The sequence below is a fragment of the Archocentrus centrarchus genome, chromosome 24 (assembly GCF_007364275.1).
Source record: "Archocentrus centrarchus isolate MPI-CPG fArcCen1 chromosome 24, fArcCen1, whole genome shotgun sequence".
Lineage (NCBI taxonomy): Eukaryota > Metazoa > Chordata > Actinopteri > Cichliformes > Cichlidae > Archocentrus > Archocentrus centrarchus.
Window position 1 is genome coordinate 9582292 of NC_044369.1, and position 21159 is coordinate 9603450.

Below are 21159 nucleotides of genomic sequence, written 5' to 3' on the forward strand. Positions count from 1 at the left end.
TGCAGCAGCTGTTTTGTAAAGTTGTAGAAGACTGAGCATGAAGGCATCACGTCCACCCAAAAAGGATTCCAGCAGGTCTTTGGTGACAATTCTCCAGAACTCTGCAATTAGCTGAAGCAGATGGGTAACAAAATAGCACAGAAAAGGCCATGAGTGCTGCTTGCTGTGAGAGCGTCTTTTACACACTGTCCGAATAAGAACAAGATTGGAACATGGATCTGGCAAACTGGGCATTCTCCACCATTGATCGAATTTTTTTCCACTATGAGATCCGGGACAGGGGAGCCTGCGTGTCCGAGTGGAACAGACCCGGTTGGATACGTCATCGACTCTTGGAGCTCGTGGAGACCGGTGTGCTTCTCAGCCCTTGGAGTGGAAGACGTGGAAGACGCATATATATTCGGCTTTTTGGTAGCGCTATCTTCTCTGTTTGGGCTCGGTGGATACCTGCTTTACTGGCAAATTAAGAAAATCTGGACGGCAGTTCGACATCTGCAGAGGCTGCCGACCCAGGTGGAAGGGCTGAGCAGAGCCGTACAAACTCAGACTCAAAGCCTGGTGGACCTGAGCCGCAAGATTAGCGGGCTCGCAGGCGAGAGGGGTTAGATCAGGAGATATAGTTCGGTTCTGCACAGTGAGGACGGCAATCAACGAATTTGGAATATTGGATTTTTGAATGGTTTCCCAGTAAGACTGAAGGCTGTTGGAAAAACAAGCAGCCTGTTCCAAAACAACATTTGTTATCAGGAATTCGGCTCCCCTGCCGGCCTTGGGTTGGCAACCATATCTCTCTCCAGGGCTCTGTGTGCGGCTGCTCTTCCCCCCACTCCACGTTGTGGTTTGTGAAGCTGGGTCTGGTGTACCACGGCCGCTGATGAAATTCCACCACTATCAGCGAACTGTTTTGGCTGGAACCTGGCATCTGGCTCCACAATGCCCCCACCTCTCGTCTCCGTCTGCATTCCCTCCTGACCTGACCTCACCTACCGCCGCTGTCCTAGCTTTACATGTGCAAATGCTTTGCTAAGGTGGTTTTTTTTGGACCCTGGTACAGTGCTCTTTTTGAGCACTGTACCAGATGACTTTTTTTTAACCTAACTTCCCCATGATGTGTTGTTTTCTCCTCCTGCCAAAGGTAGCGCTGCAAGTCGGCTGCATGACCCCAGGACACATATCCCCCCATGTGTGTTGTGTTTTGTGTATTCTTGGATGGTAGGAGGTATAAGGTACCACCTTCTGTCAAATGCATGTCAAGATCTTATCAGTAATAGATAAAGATCTATAGCATAGATAAGATAAGCAATTTTCATATAGATGACGTCATATTTTTAATTGAATGTAGATTATAAAAATTGATAATATTATGTAAGGGGTATATGGAAATGAATGTCAGGGTTGGTGCTTATGTGTCACTATAGGGGAGGTGGGTGAAAGTATACATAAATATGGGTATATGGAAATGAATGTCAGGGTTGGTGCTTATGTGTCACTATAGGGGAGGTGGGTGAAAGTATACATAAATATATATATATATTTATATATATATATATATATATATTTATATATTTATTTTAATTGGGTATTTTCTTTTTATTTTGTAAAACATAAATAAATAAAAAGGCACAGGACTTGTCATTTCATTTGTGTGAGACATTACAGCATGTATAGTTTGTTTTTTTTCTTTTCATTTTTCATTCAGCTATGACTGAAACATTTTGCTGTGGACCACATTGGAAATCTTTACTTAATTTTATTTGTATATGTTTAATTCCGTCTAAAAAAATTAATGAAATCAAGATTCGTTTTACCCGGTTTTCGCAAAGAAGACAGCACCAGGACACCGTTAGTGAGCCTACTGAGGCCTCTGTGTGCCACCACGAAAGTGATCATAAAATAAGTCAGACAGAAAGGTCGGCAAGCCTGAACTTTCGCCCCTCCTCCCTTCCTCTCTGCCCCCGCCTCTCTCTCTCTCCTGCTCCTCCTCCTGCTCCTCCTCCTCCTCAGTTAGGGTTTAGTGTTTAATTCTTCTGAGGAAAAAGAAAAATTAAAAATGAAATTGTAAATTAAAAAATATAATTGAAAATAAAAGCAAATAAAATAAATAAAAAGAAGAAAAGCAAATGAAAATATATAAGCAAGAAAAAATAAAAGTAAATGACAAAAACTAAAAAGTAAATGAAAACTAAAAAAATGAAAGCAAATAAAATTTAAAATTAAAAATAAAATTGAAAATTAAAAAATAAAATTGAAAATTAAAAATAAAATTGAAAATTAAAAAATAAAATTGTAAATTAAAATTTAAAAAGTAAACTAAAAATTAAATTTTTAAAAAGTAAAATAAAAGTAAATTAGTGAAATCATCTGTTTTTTAAAAAAGTTTTCTGTTTTTCTAGTTCCACTAAAAACCTACCCCTCCCTCCTCCCTCCTCCCTCCTATGTTGAGCCGCTTTGAGATGTTATCCACCTCTCTGTATTACAGTGTATTACGGTATTGAAAAAAGAAAACCAATACTTTAGACTTCAGTGGGGCCCCACCTATGCCCCTATTCAGGGCCTCTCTTTTGACGGTAACACCTCTGTTTGCTTTAGGTAAGATACAGAAAAATAACGGTCACCGAACCTCTTTAGCTTGTTGTACGCATCTGTTTTTGTAAGATAAGTAACCCCACACCTCTTTTTTCCGATCGATCAATTTCATAATTGGTTTGGACAGAACAGTGAGCACATCAGAGCCTGTCTTGTTTATGAAAAAAACAACTGAATCTACTAAATGTTGACACCTTTTTTTTGAGGTAAGTTACGTTTTATTTCCACTTTTTATTTGTATGCTTAGTTTCAGCTTCATAACTTTAAAAAATATATAGGTTATTATAGATCACAGGCCCGCCTTAGAAAGAAGTATGATAAAATCTAACTGTCAAACACACAAACCTATAAAGAGCCTCAGTGTAAATATGCTGTTAGTTTGTTCCTCTAATTGTAACTGTCACTAGGATTTTTGATAAAGACATGGATTATTCAGGTACATCAAATTCTGTTTTTAGGTTTTAGATCATTTTAAAAACTACTTTTCTAAATTGTTTTTTACTTTTAGATGACACGTTCATTGGCTCTATTTCAGACACAGATGACGGTAAGTTTTTTTTTTCTCTTTTTTCACCACGTCTTTTTTGATGAATAATGAGGTCATATAACGTTTTTTTTTTTCTTTCAGATGTTGAATTGATTTAGGAGTCAGATGTTGGTATGGCTTTTTTTTTTGTTATATATATTTTTTCAGACAAAAAAAAAAAACAAAACGACTTAAAAATAACACACTTTTTAAAAAACCATTTCAGACATATCTGACTTAGACCGCTATCTTCACGATCAGAGAGCTTTCTCCTCTCCGAAAAGAACTCGCCTCGGTTCAGCTTCTAAAGGCTGTAAACTCACAGACAGCCAAAGACAGATTCTCCGTGGTGCTACCTCAATAGGAAAACATCTCACAGTTGACAGAGGTGACAAAACCCTAATCCATTTACCCCACATAAGTATTAAAGATAGGTGAGAATGTTAACTATGTTTTGTTTTATTATTTTTTAAAAATCTATCTTTCAGGAGGCAAAAGTGTCACTGGAGCATGCAGACCAATACGCAGAAGGAGGCGGAGAAATGAGAGGAGGTCCAGACGCGAATACACCCAAGTTCTTCGTAAAATATTTACACTCTTGTTAGAGTTATTAAACTTATTAAATCACTTATGTCTGAAAAAGTGACCTAAACTTTTTGTTTTGTTTTTGTTTTTTGTTTTGTTTTGGACTGTGTTTTGATTTAACAACATTAAAATGTCTAATAATGATTATTTTAGAGATTTAGCCTTGTTAGGGGGTGAAAATAGAGAGAACACTAGTCAATCCAATCCTGTTATTGATTCTGTGAACTCTTTAAGCTCTTCACATGTTGATAATACATCTGATAACAGTACTGATCCCCCTCAAAATCACAATGCATTTGATGTTTTTGACGCTATCGATAATGCTTTAGCTCAATTACAGTCTAATCAACCGCCTATACCATCTGAATTATTAGATGAGATAAACCTGTTAAATCAGAGACCCTGTGAAAATCCCTGTTCGGTTCAAACAAATTGTTCTACAGTACATTTTGCTGTACCTACTGTTCCAGCACCTGCTGCTGTACCTGCTGCTGTACCTGCTTCAATTGCATCACCAGCATCCCCAACATCACCAGCATCACCAGCACCCCCAACATCACCAGCATCCCCAACATCACCAGCATCAGCTACTCTAGGTACTTTTCCAACTGTGCCAAGCATCCAGCAGGGGGGTGGTGAAGAGAATCCTATTTCTGAGACTCAGGGACCTCCCTTTGATATTGTTTCACGTAGTAAATTCAATAACCTTGAAATTAGACAGATTTTAAATTTCCCGATGCCTGAAAATGTTCCTGACTATGGACGATATTACCAGGCTGTATTAACATCCGCACGTGAGATTATAAGTAGGCTTCTGGCGCAGATTCAGCATGGCGATTTAGTGCAATTAGAACTACAGGGCAGAGATCTACAACATAATGTCTCTTCAGTTATCAGAGTTCATGACAGTTATGATGATATCAATTTATCTGAATTTGAAAGCCTCTTACTAAGAGCTGTACAGTCAAACTGGAGTGTTTTTACTGACTCGTCATTAACGTTAACGGCTCAAATTGTTAGGCCTCCTAGCGGTAGTGGTAAGAGACTTTTGAAAAAAATCCTCAACAATGAAATAATACGTAAAAAAAGACGTTTTTTATATGTTCTCGGGAATAACAATCACCTGTGTTTTGCAATCAATTTAGCTCATCTTTTGAACCCTGAATTAAATGATTCCCAGACTGAGGACTTAGGTAAACAAATCCAGGCAAGTGCCGGTATATCTGAAGACCGACCTGTCAGCTTTAATGATGTTTATAAATTTGAATTAGCTCTGGATTGTAAGATCGTTGTCTTTTACAGAACCGAATGGGATCGTGATTTAAAGAAATTTGATACACAATCTCCCAAAAGGGAAAAAGTTTTATTTCTTTTTCTGTTTCAAAATCATTATTATGCAATTAAAAATCTAAAAGCTTTTCTGGGCACCAAGCATGCATGTCAATACTGTTACACAGGGTTTAATAACCCTGTATCCCATCATTGTGGAGGCTACTGTGCAGTGTGTCTGGATCCTGAATGTAAACAGGGTTTTTTTTATTATTCAGAAATCTGTTCTGATTGTAATAGAGTCTGCAGGTCTAAAGAATGTTACATCCGTCATAAAAAACCAAAACAGATAGGTGACAGATTTGTTAGCAACTGCCAAATTTATAAAAAATGTCAACAATGCGGTTATGTTTTCTATGTAACTAAAAAAGGTACCCAGCATAAATGTAATGATGTCAAATGTGTAATCTGTGGTATGGAGATCTCTGGGGTTGATACTCATCAGTGTTACATTAAGAAATTGGAAAAAGAAACAAAAGACAGTAAGAAAATAGTTTACTATGATTTTGAGACATTTGTAGACCAGACTGGTGAACACAAACCATTTCTTGTATGTACAGAAACAAATCAGGGTCACAAGTGGTTTGCTAAAGGTTGCAATTGTGTTGAAGCTTTCTTACTCCATTTTAGAAGACCTTATTTCAAGGATAGTGTTCTCATTGCTCATAATTCTAAAGGGTTCGATGGCTATTTAATATTATCTGTAATGGCTCGACAGGGTCTTAAACCAAACATAATAATGCAAGGATCTAAAGTTATCAGTTTCATAGACCCTGACTTTAACCAAAAATATATTGATTCTTCCAGTTTCCTCCCAATGCCTTTATCAGCAATACCAAAAGCCTTAGGTTTTCACGACAAAGTTAAGGGCTATTTTCCCCATTCATTTAGTTGTAAGAATAATCTGTCATACATAGGACCTTATCCAGCACCATCAGCTTATGGTCTAGAACGTATGACAACAGAGGGTCAGAGAAACTTTTATAAGTGGTACAACACTAAAAGAGGTAAAGTTTTTGATTTTATGAGAGAGGCATTATTGTACTGTGAAAATGATGTAGACATATTAGCTCAAGGTTGTACCATTTTTAGAAAGGGCTTCATGGAAGTAGCAGGAATTGATCCTTTTGCTTGCACTACCATTGCATCAGCCTGTATGAAATCTTTTCAGACAAATTTTATGACCCCAAACACTTTAGCATTAACTGTCCCTGAACTATACAGAAGGCAGGTAAAATCTTTTTCTTCAGCATCGATCCAGTGGTTAGAATAAGAATCTTATACACGAGGGTCTTTCATACAACATGCCCTTAATAAAGGCGAAAGACAAGTTGAAAATTTTTATGTTGATGGCTTTTTAGATTCAGAGGTCAGACATGTGTTTGAGTTTCTTGGCTGTTTCTGGCACGGCTGTGCCATGTGTTACCCAAATCAACATGAAAAACACCCTTTTCTGGGGAAATCTTTTGGAGATGTTTATGTTGCCACACTTACCAAATTACAACGATTAAGAAACAATGGGTTTGTAATACATGTTATGTGGGAACATACTTGGAATAGTCTTAAACAGTATGACCCAGATGTTAAGGCATTCTTAAATGCTTTCAACCCTCCAGAACCTCTACACCCCCGTGACGCTTTGTTCGGAGGCCGAACGTGTGCTGCACGTTTGAGATATACAGCCCAGGAAAATGAGAAGGTCCACTACGTGGACTTTACCTCTCTGTATCCTTATGTTAATTCCACTAAGCATTACCCTCTAGGGCATCCTAAAATTATATTCAGGGACTTTCAAAACCCTAAAAACTATTTTGGACTTATAAGAGCCATAGTGCAACCCCCACGAGGGCTGCTTTTTCCTGTATTACCTTTCCGAACCAGGTCAGGGAAGTTGATATTCACACTCTGTAAAACTTGTGCTGAGCAAAACAACCAAGATTCAGCCTGTAACCACAGCAATGAGGCCCGGGCTCTGACAGGTGTCTGGACTACTCCTGAATTCAATACTGCTCTTGATAAGGGGTATCAAATAATTAAAATCACAGAAGTTTGGCATTTTGAAAGAAAAAGTAATACATTATTTAGTGATTATGTGAAAACTTTTTTAAAGGATAAACAGGAGGCTTCAGGGTACCCTGATGATGCTGTCGATGAAGACAGTAAACAGAGTTACATTGCAGATTATTTAATCAACCAGGGGATTGCCTTAGACCCAGAAAAAATAAATTTTAATCAAGCTAAAAGACAGGTTGCTAAACTATGTCTAAATAGCCTTTTGGGAAAGTTTGGACAGAGAAACAATCTAACCCAAAACACTCTGGTCAGTGAGCCTGAACAATTTTTCAATTATATGTTTTCACCTAAATATAAAGTAAAATATTTCTCTTTTGTCAGTGATCAATTAGCCCTTGTTCAGTGGGTTCATCCTGATATCTCCATACCAAACCGCACAGACAACATCTTTGTTGCTGTTTTCACCACAGCTTACGGGCGCCTAGAGCTGTACAAGTATTTAGATAAACTACAGGAAAAAGTTCTATATTACGACACAGACAGTTTAATATATATTAATAGAGATGGGGATTGTCCTCTGCCTTTAGGCAAATATCTAGGGGAGTTAACAAGTGAATTAGATCCTGATGATTTTATTATCGATTTTGTCTCTTCAGGTGCTAAAAGTTATGGTTATAAAACCAAAAATTTAAAAGTTGTTTTAAAAGCTAAAGGAATAACACAGACACATGATTGTTGTGAAAAAGTGAATTTCGAGAGTATAACATCTCTTGTTGAAGGGTACATTGATAAATCACAGGTGGATTCTGTAATAGAAGTACCACAGCACAATATAGTCCGTGATAAATCTGAGTTTTCACTCAGAAATTCCAGGTTTATTAAAAAATTCAGGGTTGTTTTTGACAAGCGAAGGTTGCTATCAGACGGACAGACACAACCATTTGGATACTGAGATAAAAGATGTTTAATACTGTGGATTTCGATCATCGGCTTCAAGTGCCTTTTTCATGTCTGGTCTCCGGCCCAAGTGGATCTGGGAAAACTTTTTTTGTAAAATCATTGTTGGATAATGCAATGTGTGTATTGAATAAGCCAATTGAAAATATTGTGTGGATATATACATCTTTTCAGCCTTTGTATGATGAACTGCGCAAGAACAATAAAAATATAAAATTTATTGAAGGCTTGCCTGATTCATTTGACGATGAGAATCTCTTTCCACATGGCCTGAACCATCTAATTGTCCTGGATGATGTCATCTTTCAAGCTTCTAACCATCCCGAAGTCGTACGGCTTTTTACACAATACAGGCACCATAAAAATATGAGTGTTGTTTTGCTTACCCAGAATGTGTTTTTGCAAGGTAAACACTCCAGAACAATTAGTTTAAACAGTAATTATTTTGTGTTATTTAAAAACCCCCGTGATAAATTACAGATGAATATATTGGCCCAACAAATTTATCCTGGAAGGAAACAGTTTTTCATGGAAAGCTTTGAAGAGGCAACCAAAACCCCTCACGGATATTTATTAGTTGATTTAACACCGACATGCCCAGATCATCTGAGATTGAGGTCCAGTATACTCCCTCATGAAATACAGTGCGTTTATATACCCAAGAGGAAATAATATGTCGAATCGTGTGAAAAGAAACCTCCCAATGCTGAAAACTTTGGTCAAATGTACACCCTCACAGCGTAAAGTACTATTAGGTACTTGCTCAGATGATGCTATACATGCATTAGGGGAACTGTGTATTAATCTTCTGAAAGGTAATATACCCGTAACTGCATGTCAAATTAAAAAGCTTAAAGTACACAAGAAAAACATCAGACTTCTAGCTACCAAACGTACAGGAATCAAAAAGAAGAGACTGATACTGACTCAAAAAGGAGGTTTCATCCTACCTTTACTTAGTACTCTGTTACCTATCCTTTCAAGCTTAGTTACAGGGGCTATTAGGGGGTGAATTATTTTATTGTGAAGATGCAAAAAATGTACTTAATGACACAAGATCAGCTTAAACATCTGCATGATCAAGGATCTCATTCAGGACCAAAAAATATTCTCCAGAAAGCGCAAGATGATCTGGAACGTGAGATGCAAGAGTTACTGCATAAAATTGAACTGTTACCGGATGAAAAAATTAAAAGGTTTAATTTACTTTTGCATCGTTTTCTCAATTTGCAAAAACAATCAAATACTGAAACCAAGAAAATAACTCTGACCCTGCCTGAAGAGCCCAAGAGAGAAGACATGTCTGTGACAAGTCCTCAGATTGAGGACAACACTGTGCTTACAGACGTATTAAGCAATATAAATCCAAGATTTAAGAGAAACACTGAATATATTATGCTTAAACTTGCGGACTCTAAAAGCAAGAGTGGCTGGAATACTCATGGGGAATTAATACATAACAACATACCAGTTCGTGGAAGTCACATGCTTGATTTAATGAAATTTATATCAAACCCAAGGTCCGTTAAGCATTCTCAGAGACCTCTAGGATGGCAGGAGCTTTTGAATGTATTAACAGAATTAAAAATACCTTTAACCACAGTGGGTAACACCCAAGTTAGGATGGAGATTTCAGATATGAGACAATCTGATTCTACAACCACTCCTGATCTCAGGACATCACAAATGTCATCTGAAGACCCTCCAAATAAAAGAAAGAGGATTAGGAAGAGGATATTCCAGATGTCACCAAACTGGGTGACTTTCCCATGAGACAGAGATGACTTCTCTTTTTTTTTGTGTGTGTGTGTGATCAAAGTAATTCAGTAAAGTCTCAATAAAGATTTTTGCTATTTTAAACTTGTGTTTTGGCTCATTTTATGAAAACAAATTCACACACATAAATCTTAAATTTCAGACATGAATACTTTATTAACTTTTTTTTTTTTTTTGTTAATCACAACAATATTTATTAAATGTCTTCAGAGAGCATGATGAATGATTAAAGGATCCTGAACGACATTTTCTTATACAATTATTATATCTTTTAACAAAATTATCAACCATGACATCATTTTTTTCAGAATTTTTATGATATAAAGACAATACATTTTGATATGATAACCCCCTTGATCTGTTGGTTAGATAAAAAACACAATGCTGGCCACATACAGTGGAGTTAACATTCTGAAGCTGCTTCTCGTGAAATGATATTCTTTTTGCACGTGTCTGGAGAAACTGTAAAATGCTTTTAGGGTAAAATGGATAATCGGGTCGAAGTCCAAATGAATCAAAAAATGTACCACATCCATCTTCATCCAAGCTTAATCCAAGCCAGTGAGTTCCTGGTAGGTTCCTCGGGTCGGTGTTCACTACAAAATATGCTGGTAACTTAAAAGTCTTATTTAGGGAAACCAGTTCATCAGATGCCCAAACTCCGCAGAATTTATTCCCAATTAGAGTATGAAGGATACTCTCCAGCTGATGATTATTCATTATTCAGTAATAATCAACTAAGACTTGACGTTTAGCATTAATTTCTAATATGCTGTCATAACATGCATAAACAATCAAAGTTGTTGTATGGTTTAAGGGGGTCCTGAAACGCATTTCAAGTCTTAAGCTCCCAGAGCTCACAGCCGAGAGGGCCCCTGTATCCTCGGTGGGACTGAGATTAAAGACAAATAATGTATAGCCATTTGAATAGTCATCTCTCTCTATACTTAAAGAGATGTCTTTTAGATTTCGCCCTGTCTCGGTGTACATGCTGTAATACTCTCTAGCGAACCTCCCGTTAACAAAGTCCGGTTGAAAGGCCTTAGCTGGAATTTGTTTCCCCTCCAAACAAAGAGCTAAGTACTCAAGATCATGATGGTGAAAATTGAATGGAGACAGGTCATATCTTCCTGTGAAAGCTTCGTGATCTACTAAACCCAAAACCACATATTTTGGTAAGGTTCCTAGAAATAAATTCTCCTGGTTACATATCCTTGAGTTTTCAGGAATTGAATAAGTCTTGACGTTTATGCGTGATAGGGGGTACAAGGCATTTGCTTTTAACAAAGCAGATGAATGCCCAATTCTAACAGCTGGTGAGACTGTCACCTTTTTAACAAATAGAGAGGCTCCTGTCACACTCAGCTTGAAATTGGAGTCTCTTGGTGCCATCAGACAGAATGAGTCACTGGCTCTTGTGAGTTTGATTCTTAGGTCAACAGAATTTAATAGCAACCTCTCACAAAAAAATATGTCCGCATGTAAAGGACCTATCACTTCAAATTCTCGGGATCTTTCACAGTACCTGGCCCTCTTTACGAAACCCTTATTAGGTCCATTATCAAGTATAGTGGAATCTATTGATCCAGCGGTATCTTTTACAAACAAGCCCGCACTGAACTGAGTCTTGAGCGTGTGATCAGAGTAATTCAGTAAAGTCTCAATAATTGCCCGGTAAGAATGGGTTGAACTGGCTTGTGAAATTAGCCTATCACCTAGGGTAACATCGCACTGACTGAAAATTGTATTGAGTGGATAGTTGATTGTAGCCACACGTGCATCAGCGGCCAAGTCTGTTCCATCAGCATTGGATACTTTCAGCCTTAGGTACAGGAGAGTGTCATTGAGGTCTAAATAATTTGAACTATTACCAGGCACAAAAAATTCCAAAGGTCCCCTATCAGACACAGCTGAAATGGGCCTGACTTCCGTGTAAGTCTTCTCATCTATCGAAAGTTGTGTTAAAGGAGATGTGAAAAGATCCAGCTCACTGAGTGTACATTCCCCTGATTTCTCATGTAACAGAGCCATTCTAAAATATATCTTTCACACGTTTAGTTGACTTCTTGTTGGTCCGCTTCCTAGTTACAAATGATTTTGTTTTTTGTGTCTTCTGGCGTTTTGTTTTTTTTTTATAGCCAGGCAGTCGCTCACCAGGGGGGCGTTTTAGGGGCTGCCTAGATAAAAAAGATATCCCTGAACCATCCTGACTTTCTGTGTCCGGTCTGGTAAAATGATTTGCAGCTTTCGTGATCACATCAGACGCTATGCTCTTAACAGCCGTCTTAAGATGAGGCTGGACGACATTGAATCCTCTTCTTAAAAATGGGGTTACAAATCTGAACAATTTAGAAAACATGGACGCAAAACCTTTACCATACATCACAGGTGCTCCGGAAAAACCTGGCAATCCATGACCTGCTTGTGCCTGATAGTATGGTATAAATCTGTTATTATCGGTGATCATTTTGGAGGAAAAAAACACTAAAACTTTTTTGCAGGTCTGAAATGGAGTTTTACAATTGTTTTTCCGTATGTAAAGTTCACAGGCTCGTTCTGATCCGTTTTAATTTCAATTTGGATATTTTCCAAATGTTTTTTAGCCAGAGGTAGGTAATCTGGTTTGTTAAAAACCTGAGTAACAATTTCACCGTATTCTCCTTGTATTTTAACGGTTCTCAGTAAGGGAGCATAGGAATCACCGACCAGCTGAAGACTGACAACGTCAGAATAACAGTATAGATGGTAATTACCAGCATTTAAATCAGGGGGATCAGGAACTATGCTGTCACACTTAAACCAATTCCCAGAGGGCAGGCCTAGCATATAAGCCAGAGGTGCAAAGGTTCGGATTTGAAACAGACTATTGCCAGCTAATTCAATTTTTTTTTCTATTGGATTAAATCTTATCTGTACCAGAGGATCAATTTTACGTAGAGTAAAATCCAATTCAGCACAGAGTTGAGTGAGGTCTGAGTAGAACCCTCCTCTAAAATGTATTTTATGGACTGGAGGTAGTTTTTGAGCTGGTGTTGATTTTTTTCTCCATTCAAAATAAGCCAACTCCGTAGGAAGATTGTGCCATGTTCTCGGATAAGATATTTCCGTTAAAGCAACCTGCCAGTCTTCTTGTAGATCAAGGTGTTTGGCTAAATCGACTCTGAAACTTGAACTGGTGTTATTTTTGAAAACATTCATACTAGAATTTGATGGCAAAGTTACATAGAACCCCTCACTTTGGTGTGCCATCTTTTTTTTTTTTAGCGGAGCCCCCTCTTCGTGCTTTACTTCTTAGGTTCACGTTGATAATGTCTTTTTCCTTAATCCAACTGTTAAATTTACACGGCCAGTTTCTCCATTTAACTAACACGAATCTCTCACGACCCTGTTTACGTTTAGCTAATATCTTCTCCACATGATATAGCTTGTCTTTGCACACTTTAACTTTCTGAAGTTCATGTTCATAAAACGATCCTAATATTTCCTCATCATCATAATCTTTAATTTTATAGATTGGTGGTGTAGACGGGATACATTTGCTCACAGAAAAGATCTCACTGGTCCAGCCTTGCTCATATTTTTTATCAAACACCCCTCTCAACTTAGATAACCTTACCAAGTCACCCTCTTTAAGCTTCATCTTTACTTTCTTGGTATATGGAAAAGTTCCGTATAAATTTTGAAATACCTGGGGTGTATTTGCAAAATTTACTTGATTAGGTGTCATTTTAATGGATCTGTGTTAAGTATTATTATAGCTGTTCAGTAAATCAGGCAATATCTCAATATACCTGAATGTATTTTGAGCTGTAAAATATCTAAACATTCGGGATTTAAGTGTTCTATTGAAACGTTCAACTACAGATGCCTTCAGATTACTAGCTGAAGAAAAATGATTAATAGAATTCTTCTTCATTAATTTCTGGAAACTTTTATTGAAAAACTCACTTCCTTTATCAGTTTGTAACTTTTCAGGCACTCCACTTTGTCTCAAAACTGCAGCAAAGGCACGCGTGACGTCAGCAGCTGACTTTGACTCTTTGAAAAAACATCGATCACAATAAGCATGTACTTGTACTTATTATTAAACTTTGATAAGGCCTGCATGTCACAGAGATCAGCTTGGAACTGATTCATAGGGCGGGGGACAAAAACCCTATTTCGGAGAAAGTTAATTCGTACTGGTTTATGGAGCGTATATGCATCCTGCCCTGATAAGAACTCTTTCACCTTGTTAAGTGTGGTTGTTGATTTCGTTTGTGCAGCTCTATAAAGTTTCTCAACCCCTCCTAAGCTCCCAGGATGAGCTGGGTCATAATATATCTTTTTCAGTGTATCAGTCTCAGCCATCTGTGATCCTTAATGTGTTTTACATATATGAAAACATTTTAAATGTGATAGTGTAATTTATTTAATGAAACAAACACACAAAATAGTTAAAAGATTCCATAACTTTTATTTTCAAGCAAACTTCAAACCATAAAACATTTTTTCAAACAAAAATAAAACTTTATTCAAACCATAAAACATTTTTCTTAAATTTTTCTAAACTTCACACAATAAAACATTTTTCTAAACTTCACACAATAAAACATTTTTTCAAACAAAAAATAAAACCTTATTCAAACCATAAAACATTTTTCTAAACTTCACACAATAAAACATTTTTCTAAAACTTCACACAAAAAAACATTTTTTCAAACAAAAATAAAACCTTATTCAAACCCTAAAACATTTTTCTAAACTTCACACAATAAAACATTTTTCTAAACTTCACACAATAAAACATTATTCAAGTAAAGTCAAAACATTTATTATTTTTAAGTAGACGGCATGAGTGATAAGTCAGATTCAACCCACAAAAGATAATTTTCATTTAAGATTCGGTCTACAAATGTTCGTTTCACATCAACAACGGTATCTTCAAATTCTGAAAGAGCCTGGAAAATGTCTTTGGCTTCTCGAAGCTCGTACAAATACGCTTCGGCAGCCCCCATTAGGCGAACACGGTCGGGTGTAAATCCTTCCAAACGGAGGATTTTCAATAGAGTGTCGATGAAATGACCGTTCCAAAATCTTTTTGTTAAGTCCTCAAAATACCTGAAAAAATAATGTCGTTCAGGAGGATAAAGACAGGAGTGTCTCCTCTGAGAAGGGTGAAACACCTTGCATCCCTCGCATATCTCATGCATGTGCTTTTGTATGACCAGATTCAGAACAGTCTTTAATGTGAGTTTCAGTAAGTCGAGAACCGGCGCTGGTAACCGCCCAGCGGTCTCTGTGACCTGCAAATCGCCCGAGAGAGCCTCGTCTCCAAGGCTTTGCCAGAGATGGTCATCCGACCGATCGTTCCAACCGGGCGGAGACCAATCCACGGCTAATTCAGACTCAGTTTCAGGGTCTGCAGGCCGCAGGATGGTTGAGGCGTTCGGAGACCGGTTCTGTGTGTTGTCGTGACTGTCCATGGTTGTGTTTTACAGAAAAATGAGTCAGCGAGGGTGCTTTTAAAGGGTGGGAGGGAGAAAGAGGGAGGGGATTTCGAAGCTGGTAGGAGGGGCTCTGTTTTTACAGAATTATAGTTTTTTCTTAATAAAAACAGCATTTTGTTGTTGTCTTTGTGAAATATTAAATAGTTCATCAATTTTTGAGGTTTTCAAGTCCATAATCTTCATCCACTCTAACAGAGGAATACACAGTACATTGTGAATCATGTCAGACTGCGAACTGTAAATGTCTAATAAAAACAGATCATCATTTTGTTCTGTAATCTGTCTACAAGCCTTAAAATACCATCTACCGAATGCTGATTTTCTGGTCTCCCAGAAGCTAAAGGTCACAGTACCGGTGAGAGATGGCCGTGTGCTCTGATGTTCTTCTCTTTCGTCGATCATCAAAGGACGGTCATCATCATCGTCCTTTTCTTGTTTAATCTCGCAGAAATCTGTCTGGGTGGCCTGGTCTTTTGCAGGTGGCTCTGGTTCTTCACGTCGGCTGTGAGTCTCCTTACAGGGAAACATGGTCATGCTGCGACGAATTTCCGGATTAACGATTAAACTTAAAACAGCCCAGTCGGTTGCGGTGACGGTGACTGTGGTCGTGCCTGGTCCATAGGTTTCTCCAGCCTTAAGTTGATAAATCAAGAGCTCGTTGGTCAGGCTTTTAAAACTGAAGCCCCACGTCTCCCCGTTTGGTAGACTCCAATGATCGTCGAATTTTTCATCCGCTGGAAACTGAACACGGTAGACACACAGGCTTCTTTTTGCAGGCGGTTCGCCATAAGCTCGGTAATTTGAAACAGGCGTTTCACTGATAATTTTCAGTTTGCGCGCTGTTGATGCCATGGTTACAGATGATGTTGCTTAGAGGAGCTGAAAAAATTTCAGATTTTCAAAGAGGTATTTTCATGCAAAAGGCTGCTCATTTATACTTGTTATGAAGTTATGTAAGACCTTTTTTTTTTTTTTTTTTTTTAGGGGGTGGTAGTAAAAAAGAGGTGTGGGGGTACTTATCTTACAAAAACAGATGCGTACAACAAGCTAAAGAGGTTCGGTGACCGTTATTTTTCTGTATCTTACCTAAAGCAAACAGAGGTGTTACCGTCAAAAGAGAGGCCCTGAATAGGGGCATAGGTGGGGCCCCACTGAAGTCTAAAGTATTGGTTTTTCTTTTTTCAATACCGTAATACACTTTAATACAGAGAGGTGGATAACATCTCAAAGCGGCTCGACATCTCAAAGCGGCTCAACATAGGAGGGAGGAGGGAGGAGGGAGGGGTAGGTTTTTAGTGGAACTAGAAAAACAGAAAACTTTTTTAAAAAACAGATGATTTCACTAATTTACTTTTATTTTACTTTTTAAAAATTTAATTTTTAGTTTACTTTTTAAATTTTAATTTACAATTTTATTTTTACATTTACAATTTTATTTTTTAATTTTCAATTTTATTTTTAATTTTCAATTTATTTTTTAATTTTCAATTTTATTTTTTTAATTTTCAATTTTATTTGCTTTCATTTTTTAGTTTTCATTTACTTTTTAGTTTTTGTCATTTACTTTTATTTTTTCTTGCTTATATATTTTCATTTGCTTTTCTTCTTTTTATTTATTTTATTTGCTTTTATTTTCAATTATATTTTTTAATTTACAATTTCATTTTTTAATTTTTCTTTTTCCTCAGAAGAATTAAACACTAAACCCTAACTGAGGAGGAGGAGGAGCAGGAGGAGGAGCAGGGGGAGGAGCAGGAGGAGGAGCAGGGGGAGGAGCAGGAGGAGGAACAGGAGGAGGAGCAGGAGAGAGAGAGAGGCGGGGGCAGAGAGGAAGGGAGGAGGGGCGAAAGTTCAGGCTTGCCGACCTTTCTGTCTGACTTATTTTATGATCACTTTCGTGGTGGCACACAGAGGCCTCAGTAGGCTCACTAACGGTGTCCTGGTGCTGTCTTCTTTGCGAAAACCGGGTAAAACGAATCTTGATTTCATTAATTTTTTTAGACGGAATTAAACATATACAAATAAAATTAAGTAAAGATTTCCAATGTGGTCCACAGCAAAATGTTTCAGTCATAGCTGAATGAAAAATGAAAAGAAAAAAAACAAACTATACATGCTGTAATGTCTCACACAAATGAAATGACAAGTCCTGTGCCTTTTTATTTATTTATGTTTTACAAAATAAAAAGAAAATACCCAATTAAAATAAATATATAAATATATATATATATATATATATATAAATATATATATATATTTATGTATACTTTCACCCACCTCCCCTATAGTGACACATAAGCACCAACCCTGACATTCATTTCCATATACCCATATTTATGTATACTTTCACCCACCTCCCCTATAGTGACACATAAGCACCAACCCTGACATTCATTTCCATATACCCCTTACATAATATTATCAATTTTTATAATCTACATTCAATTAAAAATATGACGTCATCTATATGAAAATTGCTTATCTTATCTATGCTATAGATCTTTATCTATTACTGATAAGATCTTGACATGCATTTGACAGAAGGTGGTACCTTATACCTCCTGATGGTGTTCTGTAACTGCAATTTCCAATGTGTGAACTTGTTCACCCACATGGCAATAAACTTCATTCATTCATTCATTCATTCAAAATATAAGCAGCATAGAACTGTGGGGACAGAAACTCAAAGAAATAAGTTATTGCAACAAAGAGTACATGTTTTCTGATTAATGAACACTAAAGTCACAAAATATAAGATTTTTATGCCATATTCAGTTGGCAAAGGATTACCTGTCGCTCACTAAACAATGCAGGCCATCTGTCCTTGACAACAAAGATGAGAGGTTCATCACTGATTATTTCTTGTCTCTGCTGTGCAAATGTTGCAGTCATCAATTCATCCAGGACCTGTAAATCTGGATCTTTCTTCTGCACTTTTAGAGCTTTGACTGCTTTGACTGCAATTTGTCCCTCAGGTGGCTGTGGCAAATAGTGGATCTCTCCCTTTTTTGACTTCTTGAGTGGCTTGCCATTTCTTTTTCCTCTTTTTCTTTTATTTACCAGAACTTCTGGGCATCCAGCTGCCATCATCCTCTGATAATTGCTCATCTTGAATACAAGCTGAACTTCCAGAAATACCATCCTTGACCAGAACCTGGCTCCCTCACGCAAGGGTGCTTGACCACCAGCGCTTTCTATGTTGTCTCTAGTAGGATAGGGAGTGATTTTGGCGATGCAATCAGCCAGTCTGTCCAGTATTACACTCTTTGAGACAACCATCGCAGCTCCATCATTGGCACAGGCATCATTTGCTACCCTCAGCTGATACTCAACATCATGAGAGAAATGTGGAATAATAAATGGTTCAGACCCTTCTGTTGGATCTGCACTACTTGGGGGACCGGGGCTTGCAGTATCTAATGTTGAGTCAGAATGTGGTTCAGATAACATGAAGAGGACTTTCAGTGTTGTTCGTTCAGTTGGTAGATCCTTGATATCAGTCAAACTGCAGAGCTCATTCCCAAAGTCTGGATCTTCAAACTATAAAAGAAAGCTCCCTCGGAGTCCCAGAGTGTTACGCAGTACTGTACATATCTCATCAACTGATGAGGGAACATCTTATTTCCTGAGGTGAGACAATGACTTGGAGAAGCATCATTGATGAGGCAGCAGTAACTGAAACACAGAGAAAAAACAAGAAAACACTTCACATAATAGTAAAAACTCAATCTAAAATAAGTTATAGTCAAAACAGTACAGGCTAGATAAAATGACTTCTATTGCGCACACATTTCACTACCACCAACACATCACAACAGATCACTATCCCCTGAATTGCCCCCCCAACACACATCTTTCTTCTCCATTCCTCTCGAGCCCTTGACCACTCCTGCTCATTGTTGCTTCACCACATTTGATCTACCCCACCCCCGAGATTTCCAAGCTCCAAAGATTGAGTGTGTCTTTACATTTTAGACAACCTGCCCAATCAACAATTACCTTAATGTAACATGAACATCCTTGGAGTGATGAGCAGCTTTCCTTCAACAGGGTATGCAGCAAGTGGGGTGTAGTCATTCAGATCGTCAGGGTCAACAACCACAGTTGCTGCAGGGTCTCTTCTGGTGAGCTGGTAACACCTTAGATGCTCCAGGAAGGTCACTGCGAATAGTTCCAAAATGAATGATATGCAGCCATCCACTACACATATCTCCAATACTCTCCCAAAATCTGGCAGTCCACATGTCTGTCCAACTGAGAGCACCATTCCTTTAGAATACTTTGTCCCCTTTACATAAGCAGTGGAGGTGAGTGAAACAGAGTCCAGACCTTTAAACTTGTTCCATAGAGCCTCTCTGATGGCAGCATCTAAGATGCCGACAGACACATCTGATACTCACCCAGTTTCAATGCTTGATTTGAAAATAGTTGGCATCTCCAAATAATATGACAACATAAGTTGATGTCTTGTGGCCAAAGTGTGCAGAATATTTTTGAAGTTGCCAGTGTTGTGAACCACTCTTTTAAAGAACGAATGTTTTGCCTCAAATCGTATTGTCCAGAATTCAATCAATGGTCCAAATTTTTTGATAAGAACAGGATAATGTTCAAGATAATGATGTTTGGGGCGTAATTTAGTATCAGGAAATACTTCTAAAAGTAACTGTCTGTGATCAGAGATTTTGGCTTGTAGGTAGCACAAGGTTTCTGTTGTGAATGAGGGGCTTGATAGCAGCTCCACAATGTCTTTCAGTTCAAGGACCACAGACCAAGTCTTTTCACTCTCTGGAACATGGTGGCCAATCAACAGTGGAAGAAATCTCAGAAGAGCCCAGTTTTCGTGTCCATTGCCACCAATAGTTCCTTTTTTTACAAAGTTTGTTTGTATTGTCTGAGGTCTGTTAGTTTTGTCAGAAAACTGAAAAGGAAATGATGCTAACTTGTCATTAAGTTCATTCAATGTGAAATACTTTTTTGCAATCAAATCTGAAAGACATATGCATAGTTCCACAGGTACAATTCCCTCTAATATATCGTGCAAAAAATCAGGTGGAAACCCTTTTGTAGGATGAAAGTGGGCAAGTCTCCTTAAAGGACAGTCTCTCTTCAAGCCATCAACACATGAGGTATCAGTTGTGTTTAGTACATTAACGGCTTCATCAAACTGTTCAGGAGTTCTTAAAGTAAATGCCCCACTTCTGACATCATGTTGCTGAATATCTTTAAGGCTAGCCAAACAAAATCTGCAAAATTTCTCAACATTGAAAGACTCTTGGTATCCTGCAAGGGAGTGTGCACCCAAGTTGTCTGCTGACACATACAAAACAGTACCTTTGATACGAGACCCAAATCTTTTCACAAATACACCTGTATTCTCTAAATGCTGAAGATCTCTAATCAGAGGCTCCAAAACTTTGCTGTAACCATATTGTTTTATATGTACAGTTTTGCACAATGCAGCTAAATAAATTGATGACAATGTTGATCTAAGTCTTATGGGCAAGTTGACTATCACCCAATATATACCACAGACTTTATGGATTTTTTTAGAAGTCCCCAGAGGATTACAAATTTCAAAATCATCAATGTATAATCCGAGAGCTATGCCTAATTCTTCATTGAGAATTTTGTTTTCTTTAAAGTGTTCACCATCTTGAAATGAACTGTAACAACCTTCCTGTTCACTGGATCTCTGTAATCTTTCAAGAATCTCACTTCTTTCTAACACTTACTTAACAAATCTAAAACAGGAACATACACAAATGAATGGTTTTTTTCTTGTGCATTTAGCACATACTCAACTGGTTCAACAACTGTAAAGTTCTTTCTGTAAAATGATTGCCTTTTTCGCTCTGTGCCTAAAGACCCTGCCCTTGAAAGAAATTTCAGTGGGTTCAA

At 37.7% G+C, this 21159-nt stretch overlaps 1 long non-coding RNA gene across 1 annotated transcript; it reads right to left on the reverse strand.

Annotated features, from left to right (window-relative positions):
* On the reverse strand, positions 1–19664 carry LOC115773908 (uncharacterized). Its single transcript, XR_004019136.1, has 3 exons — positions 19261–19664; positions 18052–18936; positions 1–111 (listed from the first exon to the last, which is right to left on the reverse strand). It is a non-coding gene; the product is annotated as an uncharacterized LOC115773908 (long non-coding RNA).
* Positions 19665–21159: the final 1495 nt, after the last annotated feature.